The sequence below is a fragment of the Nicotiana tabacum genome, chromosome 20 (assembly GCF_000715075.1).
Source record: "Nicotiana tabacum cultivar K326 chromosome 20, ASM71507v2, whole genome shotgun sequence".
NCBI classification, from domain to species: Eukaryota; Viridiplantae; Streptophyta; class Magnoliopsida; order Solanales; family Solanaceae; genus Nicotiana; species Nicotiana tabacum.
Window position 1 is genome coordinate 101,241,960 of NC_134099.1, and position 11,007 is coordinate 101,252,966.

Consider the following 11,007-nt stretch of genomic DNA (forward strand, 5'->3'; position numbering starts at 1 on the left):
ATTTGTGAAAATGACTTACAAATAGGTAATAAATTTACAATTGCATTTCATAATCTATCTATATATTATCAAAAGAAGAAGAAAATGCATCCACATTAAGTCAAGTGGCAGCCTCACAATAGGTCATTTGGCATTTTGGGACAAAGTTAGTAAGGTTAGGTACTAATTAATTTTTTTTAGTTTAATTTTTTTTTAAAATAAATAAATTATACATTTTGTGTTTAATAATTAGTTACTCTTTTTGAATTAGAATTTAAGCATACTTAACTATTTCTTTTACGATTTTTTTATATATTTAAAAGTATTTCTATTTTACGCTCAATACCATCTTTCAAGTTTGACACTCAGAATCATCTAGCTATAACTACCATGGTTATACATAATTTCATCCTATGGCATTCTTCTACCGATACAGAATTCAACTATTATGCTAATGAAGACATTACTGCAGAGATTGATGAAGGAGATGAGCATTCTGATATTCCTTTAGAAATGCGAGGTAGTCTTCTACTAACGTGGAGGCGTTGTGTGATAGGAATATGAAATTGTTGAAAAATTATCACGACCCGAATTTTCCACCCTTGAGAGTCGTGATGACACCTACTCGTGAAAGCTAGGCAAGCCAACTACTATGATTTCAACACATTAGCAATCAACCCAAACAGATATAAACAGTAACTAAAGCTAAGCAGATGAAAAGTGCGGAAGTGTTCTAACAAATTCAAATAATCTAATACATGTCTACCCACGAATCTGGTGTCATAATTTCACAAACATCTACGAATTTCTACAAACACTGGTTTAGAAAGAAAAGTACAACTGTCCTCGAAATGAAAAGAGACAACATAAAGCTAAAACAGGGAAGGGACTTCAGGCTCTGCGGACGCCAACAGATCTACCTTGGTCTCCCTGGACTGAAGGCAGCTACCTCAGCTACTCATCGGGTCGGCACCGAAATTTGCACAAAAGAGTGCAGAGTGCAGTATCAGTACAACCGACCCCATGTACTGGTAAGTGTCGAGCCTAATCTCGGCGAAGTAGTAACGAGGCTAGGGCACGACAACTATATACTTGTACAGTTAAATCATATGCAAACAAAACCATAATAACATGAATCAACAAAATAAGATGGGAAGGGGACATGCTGGGGGAAATATCAAATTCTAACAATAAACTAATAGAAAAACATAAAGGACACCATAGTTAAATCAGCAAGAATAAGGAAAACAGTAACATGTGCACGGCAACACCCTTCGTGCTTTTACCCTTGTTCTCACCATATGAAGCAACGGAAACGGCACGGCATCACCCTTCGTGCATTACCTCTCATAATCATGGCACGACATCACCCTTCGTGCATTAACTCTCAAGATATCTGCACGGCATCACCCTTCGTGCATTAACACTCACAATATCGGCACGAAATCACCCTTAGTGCATTAACATTAACTCACAACATCATGCACAACATCACCCTTCATGCTTTATACTCTTCCTCACCCAAACAAAAGAAACAATACGTCCCGGCAAGGGAATCAACAATATAAACAATAATATCCCGGCAAGAGAATTAGCTATAACCAATCTCGTTTCAATAGTTACTTTACAAAAATGAATCTCAACTTGAGCAAATACTCCACAATGGTCAATTACCAAGAAATTATCATAAGCTTTGTTCAACATTGATAATTATCAATTTAAGCATGAACAATGCATAATAGAGTCACAACAATCATGGTATTAGACTTACAGGCATGCTTGACACCAACGTATAGATACTCGTCACCACACCTATATGTCGTACTCAATACTAACACATAGCAAATAAGACCACAACTCCTATTCCCTCAAGCTAATGTTAGACCAAACACTTACCTCAATTCCATGGACAAGATTAAGCCTCAATTACCGCTTTACCTCTCGGTTCCACTTTCAATTGTCTTATATCTAGTCATAATTTACTTAATAACATTAATAAATGATAAATAAACCAATTCTAATGCATGAAAATAGATTTTTCAATGTTTTTCCCAAAAAGTCAAAAATTGACCTCGGGCCCGCTTAGTCAAAACCCGAAGTTCGAACCAAAACCCGATCACCCATTCACCTACGAACTCAAATATACAATTAGTTTTGAAATCGGACCTCAATTTGAGGTCCACATCCCCAAAATTCCAAAATCCAAAATTCTACCCAAAAACACCCAATTTCCCATGAAAAACCCTAGATTTTGAAGTGAAATTATGTAAAAAGATGAATTAGATTGAAGAAGATGTGTTAGAAATCACTTACTTATGATTTGGAGAAGTTTGAGTCTTTGAAAAATCGCCTAGGGATGCTTAGCGTTCGAAATTTGAAGAATGAAGTTGAAATCTCGTCCAATGCATGTCTGCTCCTTTCGCAATTGCAAGCATTTTGTCGCAATTGCGATGACTGTCCCTCCTTGATGGATTCACAATTGCGAATGAAAGTTCGCAAATGCGAACAAGGTAGGCTTGGGCTTTCTTCGCAAATGGGATCAAGCCCTCACAATTGCCAAGCCTGTTGGTCTCGCAATTGCGTAGCCTGACCTCGCAATTGCGAGATCAGAGCCTGCAACACATACCAGTTGCAACAACAATTTTCTCTAAGTCCAAACTCACTCAGTGGTCTATCCAAAACTCACCTGAGCCCTCGAGGTTTCAAAACAAACATGCACACAAGTCTAAAAATATCATACGGACTTGCTCGTACGATCAAATCATCAAAACAACATCAATAACTACGAATTTAACCTCAAATTCATGAAATTCATAAGATAGTTCAAAATTTTTATTTTCTCAACCTAAGGTCCGATTTATATAATATCAATTCTGATTCTTACCAAATTTCACATATTCAACTTAAATATTATTTTAAACCTGTACCGGGCTCCGAAACCAAAATATGGCCCGATACTATCAAGAACACACATCATTTCATTTCCAAAAGTCTTTATATTTTCCAGCAAATAATATTCTTTCAAAATTCTTTTCTCAAACTAGGGTCCTCGAAATTCGATTCCGAGCATACGCCCAAGTCCCATATTTTACTACGGACCCTATGGGACCGTCGGAATACGGGTCTGGATTCGTTTACCTAAAATATTGATCTAAGTCAACTTAATTTTATTTTAAAGGCAAAACTTAGCATTTTTCTCAAATTTCCACATAAGGGCTTTCCGGATATACGCCTGGACTGCGCGCGCAAATTGAGGAGAGATAAAAGGAGGTTTCCAAGGCCTCGGGATGCAGATTTGACTTCTAAAATAAGAGATGACCTTTTGGGTCATCACATTCTCCACCTCTGAAACAACCGTTCGTCCTTGAACAGATATAGAAAAGTACCTAAGTCGGGGAAAGATGGGGATATCGGCTCCGCATATCGGACTCGGACTCCCAGGTCGTTGCCTTAACAGGCTGACCTCTTCACTGCACATGAACTGAAGGGAAACTCTTCGATCTCAACTGACGAACATGTCGGTCTAGAATAGCTATCGGCTCCTCCTCATAGGTCAAGTCCTTGTCCAACTGGACAGTGCTGAAGTCTAACACGTGGGATGGATCGCCGTGATACCTCCAAAGCATGGACACATGAAACACTAGACGCACAGCTGATAAACTCGGTGGCAACACAAGTTTGTAAGCCATCTCTCCCACTCGATCAAGAATCTCAAAAGGACCGATCAACCTAGGGCTTAGCTTGCCCTTCTTTCCAAATCTCATCACGCCCTTCGTGGGCGATACCCGAAGCAATACTCGCTCTCCAACCATGAATGCCACATCACGAGCCTTACGGTCGGCATAACTTTTTTGCATGGACTGAGCTGTACGAAGCCTATCCTGAATTATCTTAACCTTGTCCAGGGCATCCTATACCAAATCCGTACCCAACAACCGAGCCTCTTCCGGCTTAAACCACCCAACTGGCGATCGACACCATCTACCATATAATGCCTCATAGTGAGCCCTCTGGATGCTCGACTGATAGCTGTTGTTGTAGGTAAACTCTGCTAATGGCAAAAACTGATCCCACGAACCTCCAAAGTCAATAACACATGCTCAGAGCATATCCTCCAAAATCTGAATAGTATGCTCGGACTATCTGTCCGTCTGATGATGAAATGTTGTGCTCAACTCGACACGTGTACCCAACTTACGCTGAACTGCCCTCCATAAATGCAAGGTAAACTGCGTACCTTGGTCAGACATGACCCTTGACAGGGAATTATGGAGGTCGAGTATTAAGGTTGTAGGTTAGGGGAGAGTTGTGAATATTTCTACAGCACAATAGAGTGAGACTAGCCAGTTAGGAGTTAGACTAAGAAGGTCATTGGTCGTCTATTGATGCAGGGCTTTACCTGCTAGTTTTACTCTACTTCCACTCCGGAATCTCAATCTTCTGAAGCAAACCACCAGGTCTCTGATGCTCGTACTTTACCTGCTGACAATTTAAACACCGAGCTACATATGCAGCAATATCCTTATTCATTCTCCTCTACCAATAATGTTGTCGCAAGTCCTGATACATCTTAGCAGCGCCCGGATGAATAGAATACCGGGAACTATGGGCCTCCTCTAGAATCAACTCACGAAGTCCATCCACATTAGGCACACAAACTCGACCTTGCATCCTTAAAACTCCATCATCTCCAACTGTAACCTGCTTGGCACTACCGTGCCGCACTGTGTCCCTAAGGACAAGAAAATAAGGGTCATTATACTATCGATCTCTGATACGCTCAAATAATGAAAACCGGGCGACTGTACAAGCTAAAATACGGCTGGTCTTAGATGCATACAACCTCACGAACTGATCGGCTAAAGCCTGAATATCCAAAGCAAGCGGTCTCTCACCGACTAGAATATACGCAAGGCTGCCCATACTGGCTGACTTCCTACTCAAAGTATCGACCACTACATTGGCCTTCCCCGGATGATACAAAATGGTAATATCATAGTCTTTCAATAGCTCTAACCACCTTTCTCTACCTCAAATTTAGCTCCTTCTGCTTGAACAAATACTATAGACTCTTGTGATCTGTGAACACCTCACATGACACGCCATATAAATAATGTCTTCAAATCTTCAACGCGTGAACAATGACTGGTAGCTCCAAATCATGAACTGGATAATTCTTCTCGTGAATCTTCAACATCGTGAAACATATGCAATCATCTTGAAATTCTGCATCAACACCGCACCAAGTCCAATACGAGATGCGTCACAATATACTGTATATGGCCCTAAACATGTGGGCAAAACCAACACCGACGTTGTCGTCAAATCTGTCTTGAGCTTCTGAAAGCTCGCCTCACACTCGTCCGACCACCTGAACTGGGCACCTTTTTGGATCAACCTGGTCATCAGGGATGTTATAGATGAGAATCCCTCCACAAACCAACGGTAATAACCTGCCAAACCCAAGAAACTTCGGATCTCTGTAGCTGATGTGGGTCTAGGCCAGTCCTTGACTGCCTCTATCTCTTCGGATCCACCTAAATACCCTCTACTGATACAACGTGACCCAAGAAGGCAACCAAACTCAACCAAAACTCACACTTCGAAAACTTAGCATACAACTGACTATCTCTCAAAGTTTGAAGAACGACTCGAAGATGCTGCTCAAGCTCCTCTCAACTGCGGGAATAGATCAAAATATCATCAATGAAGTCAATCACAAAAGAATCCAGATAAAGATTGAACACCCGATTCATCAAATCCATAAAAGCTGTTGGTGCATTTGTCAACCTAAATGACATCACTAAGAACTCATAATGCCCGTACCGAGTGCGAAAAGATGTCTTAGGGATATCAGATGCCCTAATCCTCAACTGATAGTAGCCAGATCTCAAATAAATCTTTGAAAATACTTTGGCACCCTGAAGCTGATCAAACAAATCATCAATCCTCGGCAATGGATACTTATTCTTAATTGTGACCTTGTTCAACTACCGATAATCTATGCACATCCTCATCGACCCATCCTTCTTCTTAACAAACAACACCAGCGCACCCCATGACAAGACACTAGTCTGATAAAGCCTTTGTCAAGTAAGTCTTCCAGCTGCTCCTTCAACTCTTTCAACTTTGGCGGGGCCATACTATATGGCGGAATAGAAATGGGCTGAGTGCCGAAGCCAAATCAATGCAAAAGTCAATATCCCTGTCGGATGACATCCCCGGTAGGTCTGCAGGAAAAACCCCTGGAAACTCCCGAACAACTGGCACGGAATCCATAGAAGGAACCTCAGCACTAGAATCATGAACATATGCCAAATAAGCCAAACACCCCTTTTCAACCATATGCTGAACCTTCATATAAGAAACAACCCTACTGATATAATGACTAGGAGTCCCTCTCCACTGCAATTGAGGCAAACCCGGCAAGGCTAAAAGTTGTAGTCTTGGCGTGATAGTCCAATATGGCATGATAATGTGACAACCAATCCATCCCCAAAATGACATCAAAATCGACCATGTCGAGAAGTAGGAGATCTAGACGGGTCTCAAGACCCCCAATAATAACCACACACAAGCGATAGACACAATCTACAATAATAGAATCACCCACCGGTATGGACACATATACATGAGCACTCAAGGAATCACGAGGCACAACCAAATACGAAGCAAAATAATATGACACATAGGAGTATATAGACCCTGGATCAAATAAAACTGAAGCATCTCTACTACATACTGAAACCGTACCTGTGATAACGACATCGGATACCTCGGCCTCAGGCCTAGCTGGGAAAGCATAACATCGGGGCTGGACCCCACTACTCTAAACTACATTCCTGGGACGGCCTCCTGCTGGCTAGCCTCCACCTTTAGCAGCCTAACCTCCACCTCTAGTACCTTGACCTCCACCTCTAGCTGTTTGGCCCCTACCTCTAGCTGGCCGAGCGGGCAGTGGAACACCCGGTGCTTGAACTATGGCACGAGAACCCTGATGCTGAGAACTACTCGATGCTCGAGGGCAAAACCTAGCAAAATGCCTCGGATCTTCACAAGTATAACAAGTCCTCGGCTGCTGGGACTGCTGACCCTGACGGCCTGAGTAACCACCTTAAAAATTTTGGAGCGGAGGTGCACTGATAGGAGCTGGTGATGCATTGTAAGGTAGCTAATCTGAGTACTGCATATGAGAACCACGACCACCTGGAGCACCGTGAGAAGTCTGTAGTGCTGAATGAAACGGCCTGGGAAGATGACCTCTACCAATAGAATCCCTGCCTCTAGACGAGGCACCACTGAATCGACTAGAATGACGGGGCCTCTTGTCAAACCCCTGACCTCTCCCTTGAGCTAGAACCATCTCAACTCTCCTGGCCACATTGACCGCATCTTGGAAAGAAATCTCACTCCTTGTCTCCTTAGCCATCTACAATCTAATAGGCTGAGCTAATCACTCAATAAACCTCCTCACCCTCTCCCTCGCGGTGGGAAGTATAAGAAGAGCATGACGGGCCAAGTCAATAAATCTGGTCTCGTACTGAGTGACAATCATAGAACCTTGCTGGAGACGCTCAAACTACCTCCGATAGTTGAGTGATAGAAAGAAATTTCTACATAAATAACTGAGATAACTGATCCCAAGTCAAAGCCGGCGACCCAACTAGTCTAGCCAAATAATAATCCCTCTACCAAGTCTTGGCGGAACCTGACAGATGAAAAGCAGCAAAGTCGACCCCATTGGTCTCCACTATCCCCATGTTCCGTAGAACCTCGTGACAGTTGTCCAGATAGTCTTGGGGATCCTCTGAAGATGTACCGCCATATGTGGTAGTAAAAAGCTTAGTGAACCTGTCTAGTCTCCACAAGGCATTAGCATACATGGCTGCTCCATCTCCGGTCTGTGCTACAACACCCGACTGAATTACCCCAATTGGCTGAGCTGCTGGAGTTTGAAACTGGGGAGCTATTTGCTCCGGAGTGCGAGTAGCAGGAGTCTAGGCTCCTCCTCCAGCCTGAGAGACAACTAGTGCTACATGGAATATGCCTGCATGAGTGACACTCTCCATAAGGACCACTAGACGGACCAAAGCATCCTAGAGTACCGGGGTGGCGATGAACCCCTTTGGAACTTGAGCTGGCTCTGCTGGAATTATCTGGACCGGAACCTCCTCCTCGAACTCTACCTGAGGCTCCGCCCGCTGGTGCTGCTGCTCGAGCTCTCGGCTGAGTCCTACCTCTACCTCAGCCTCGAACACGGCCTCGGCCTTGTCAACTCGTAGGAGCTGCTACTAGGGGCTCAGGCTGCTGGTCAACTGATGAAGCGGTATGTGTTCTCACTATCTGCAAAAGAACAGAGTGGATGTCCAATTAGCATTGAGAAATCAAGTCACATGACAGGAAAAAATAGATGTGAGTTTTCCTAAACTCTGTAGCCTCTAGGGATAAGCACAGACGTCTCCGTACCAATCTCTCAGACTCTACCTAGCTTGTTCGTGGATTGTGAGACCTAGGCAACCTAGGGCTTTGATACCAACTTGTCACGATCCGGATTTCCCACCCTTGGGAGTTGTGATGGCGCCTACTCTTAAAAGCTAGGCAAGCCAACTACTATGATTTTAACACATTAGCAATCAACCCAAATAGATATAAACAGTAACTAAAGCTAAGTAGATGAAAAGTGCGGAAGTGTTATAACAAATTCAAATAATCCAATAGATGTCTACCCATGAATTTGGTGTCACAATTTCACGAACATCTACGAATTTCTACAAACACTGGTTTAGAAAGAAAAGTACAATTGTTCTCGAAATGAAAAGAGACAGCAGAAAGCTAAAACAGGGAAGGGACTTCAGGCTCTGCGGACGCCAGCAGATCTACCTTGGTCTCCCTGGACTGAAGGCAGCTACCCTAGCTACTCAGCGGGTCCGGCACCGAAATCTGCACAAAAGAGTACAGAGTGCAGTAACAGTACTACCGACCCCATGTATTGGTAAGTGTTGAGCCTAACCTCGGCGAAGTAGTAACGAGGCTAGGGCACGACAACCATATAACCTGTGCAGTTAAATCATATGCAAACAGAACCATAATAACAGGAATCAACAGAATAAGATGGGAAGGGGATATGCTGCGAGGAATATCAAATTCTAACAATAAACTAATAGAAAAGCATAAAGGACACCATAGTTAAATTGGCATGAATAAGGAAAATAGTAACACGTACACGACATCACCTTTCGTGCTTTTACCCTCGTTCTCACCATATGAAACAACGGAAACGGCACGACATCACCCTTCGTGCATTAACTCTCATAATCATGGCATGGCATCACCCTTCGTGCATTAACTCTCAAGATATCGGCACGACATCACCCTTTGTGCATTAACTCTCAAATCATGGCACAACATCACCCTTCGTGCATTAACACTCACAATATCGGCACGACATCACCCTTCGTGCATTAAGATTAACTCACAATATCATGCACGACATCACTCTTCGTTCTTTACACTCTTCCTCACCCAAACAATAGAAACAATACGCTCCGACAAAGGAATCAACAATATAAACAATAACATCCCGGCAAGGGAATCAACTATAACCAATCTCGTTTCAACAGTTACTTTACAAAAATGAATCTCAACTTAGGCCAATACTCCACAATGGTCAATTACCAAGAAATTATCATAAGCCTTGTTCAACATTGATAATTATTAATTTAAGCATGAGCAATGCATAATAGAGTCATAACAATTATGGTATAAGACTCACGGGCATGCTTGACACCAACGTATAGATACTCGTCACCACACCTATACGTCGTACTCAATACTAATACATAGAAAATAAGACCACAACTCCTATTCCCTCAAGCTAAGGTTAGACCAAACACTTACCTCAATTCTACGGACAAGATTAAGCCTCAATTATCACATTACCTCTCAGTTCCACTTCCAATCTGCTTGTATCTAGTCATAATTTACTTAATAACATTAATAAATGCTAAATAAACCAATCGTAATGCATGAAAATAGATTTTCCAATATTTTCTCCAAAAAGTCAAAAATCGACCTCAGACCTTCTTTGTCAAAACCCGAAGTTCGAACCAAAACCCGATCACTAATTCACCCACGAACTCAAGTATGCAAATTAGTTTTAAAATCAGACCTCAATTTGAGGTCCACATCCCCAAAATTCGAAAATCCTAACTTCTACCCAAAAACACCTAACTTCCCATGAAAAACCCTAGATTTTGAAATGAAATTATGTAAAAAGATGAATTACATTGAATAAGATGAGTTAGAAATCACTTACTTTTGATTTGAAGAAGTTTGAATCTTTGAAAAATCGCCTAGGGATGCTTAGGGTTCGAAATTTTGAAGAATGGAGTTGAAATCCCGTCCAAATGATGTTTTGTTCAGGTGCAGATGTCGCAATTGCGACAGGAGCTTCGCAATTGTGAAGCTCGCAAATGTGAGACAGGCTTCGCAATTGCGAACCTGTTGCATGTCTGCTCCTTTCGCAATTGCGATGACTGCCCCTCCATGATGGCTTCGCAATTGCGAAGGAAAGTTCACAAATGCGAACAAAGCAAACATGGGCTTTCTTCGCAAATGCGATCAAGCCCTCGCAACTGCCAAGCCTGTTGGGCTCGCAATTGCGAAGTCTGACCTCGCAACTGCGAGATCAGAGCCTGCAACACATACCAGCTGCAACAACAATTTTCTCTAAGTCCAAACTCACTCAACGGCCTATCCAAAACTCACCCGAGCCCTCGGGGCTCCAAACCAAACATGCATGCAAGTTTAAAAACATCATACGGACTTGCTCGTGCGATCAAATCATCTAAATAACATCAACAACTACGAATTTAACCTCAAATTCATGAAATTAATAAGATAGTTCACAATTTTCATTTTCTCAACCTAAGGTCCGATTTATATCAAATCAACTCCGATTCTTACCAAATTTCACAGATTCGACTTAAATATTATTTTAAACCTGTACCGGGATCCGGAACTAAAATA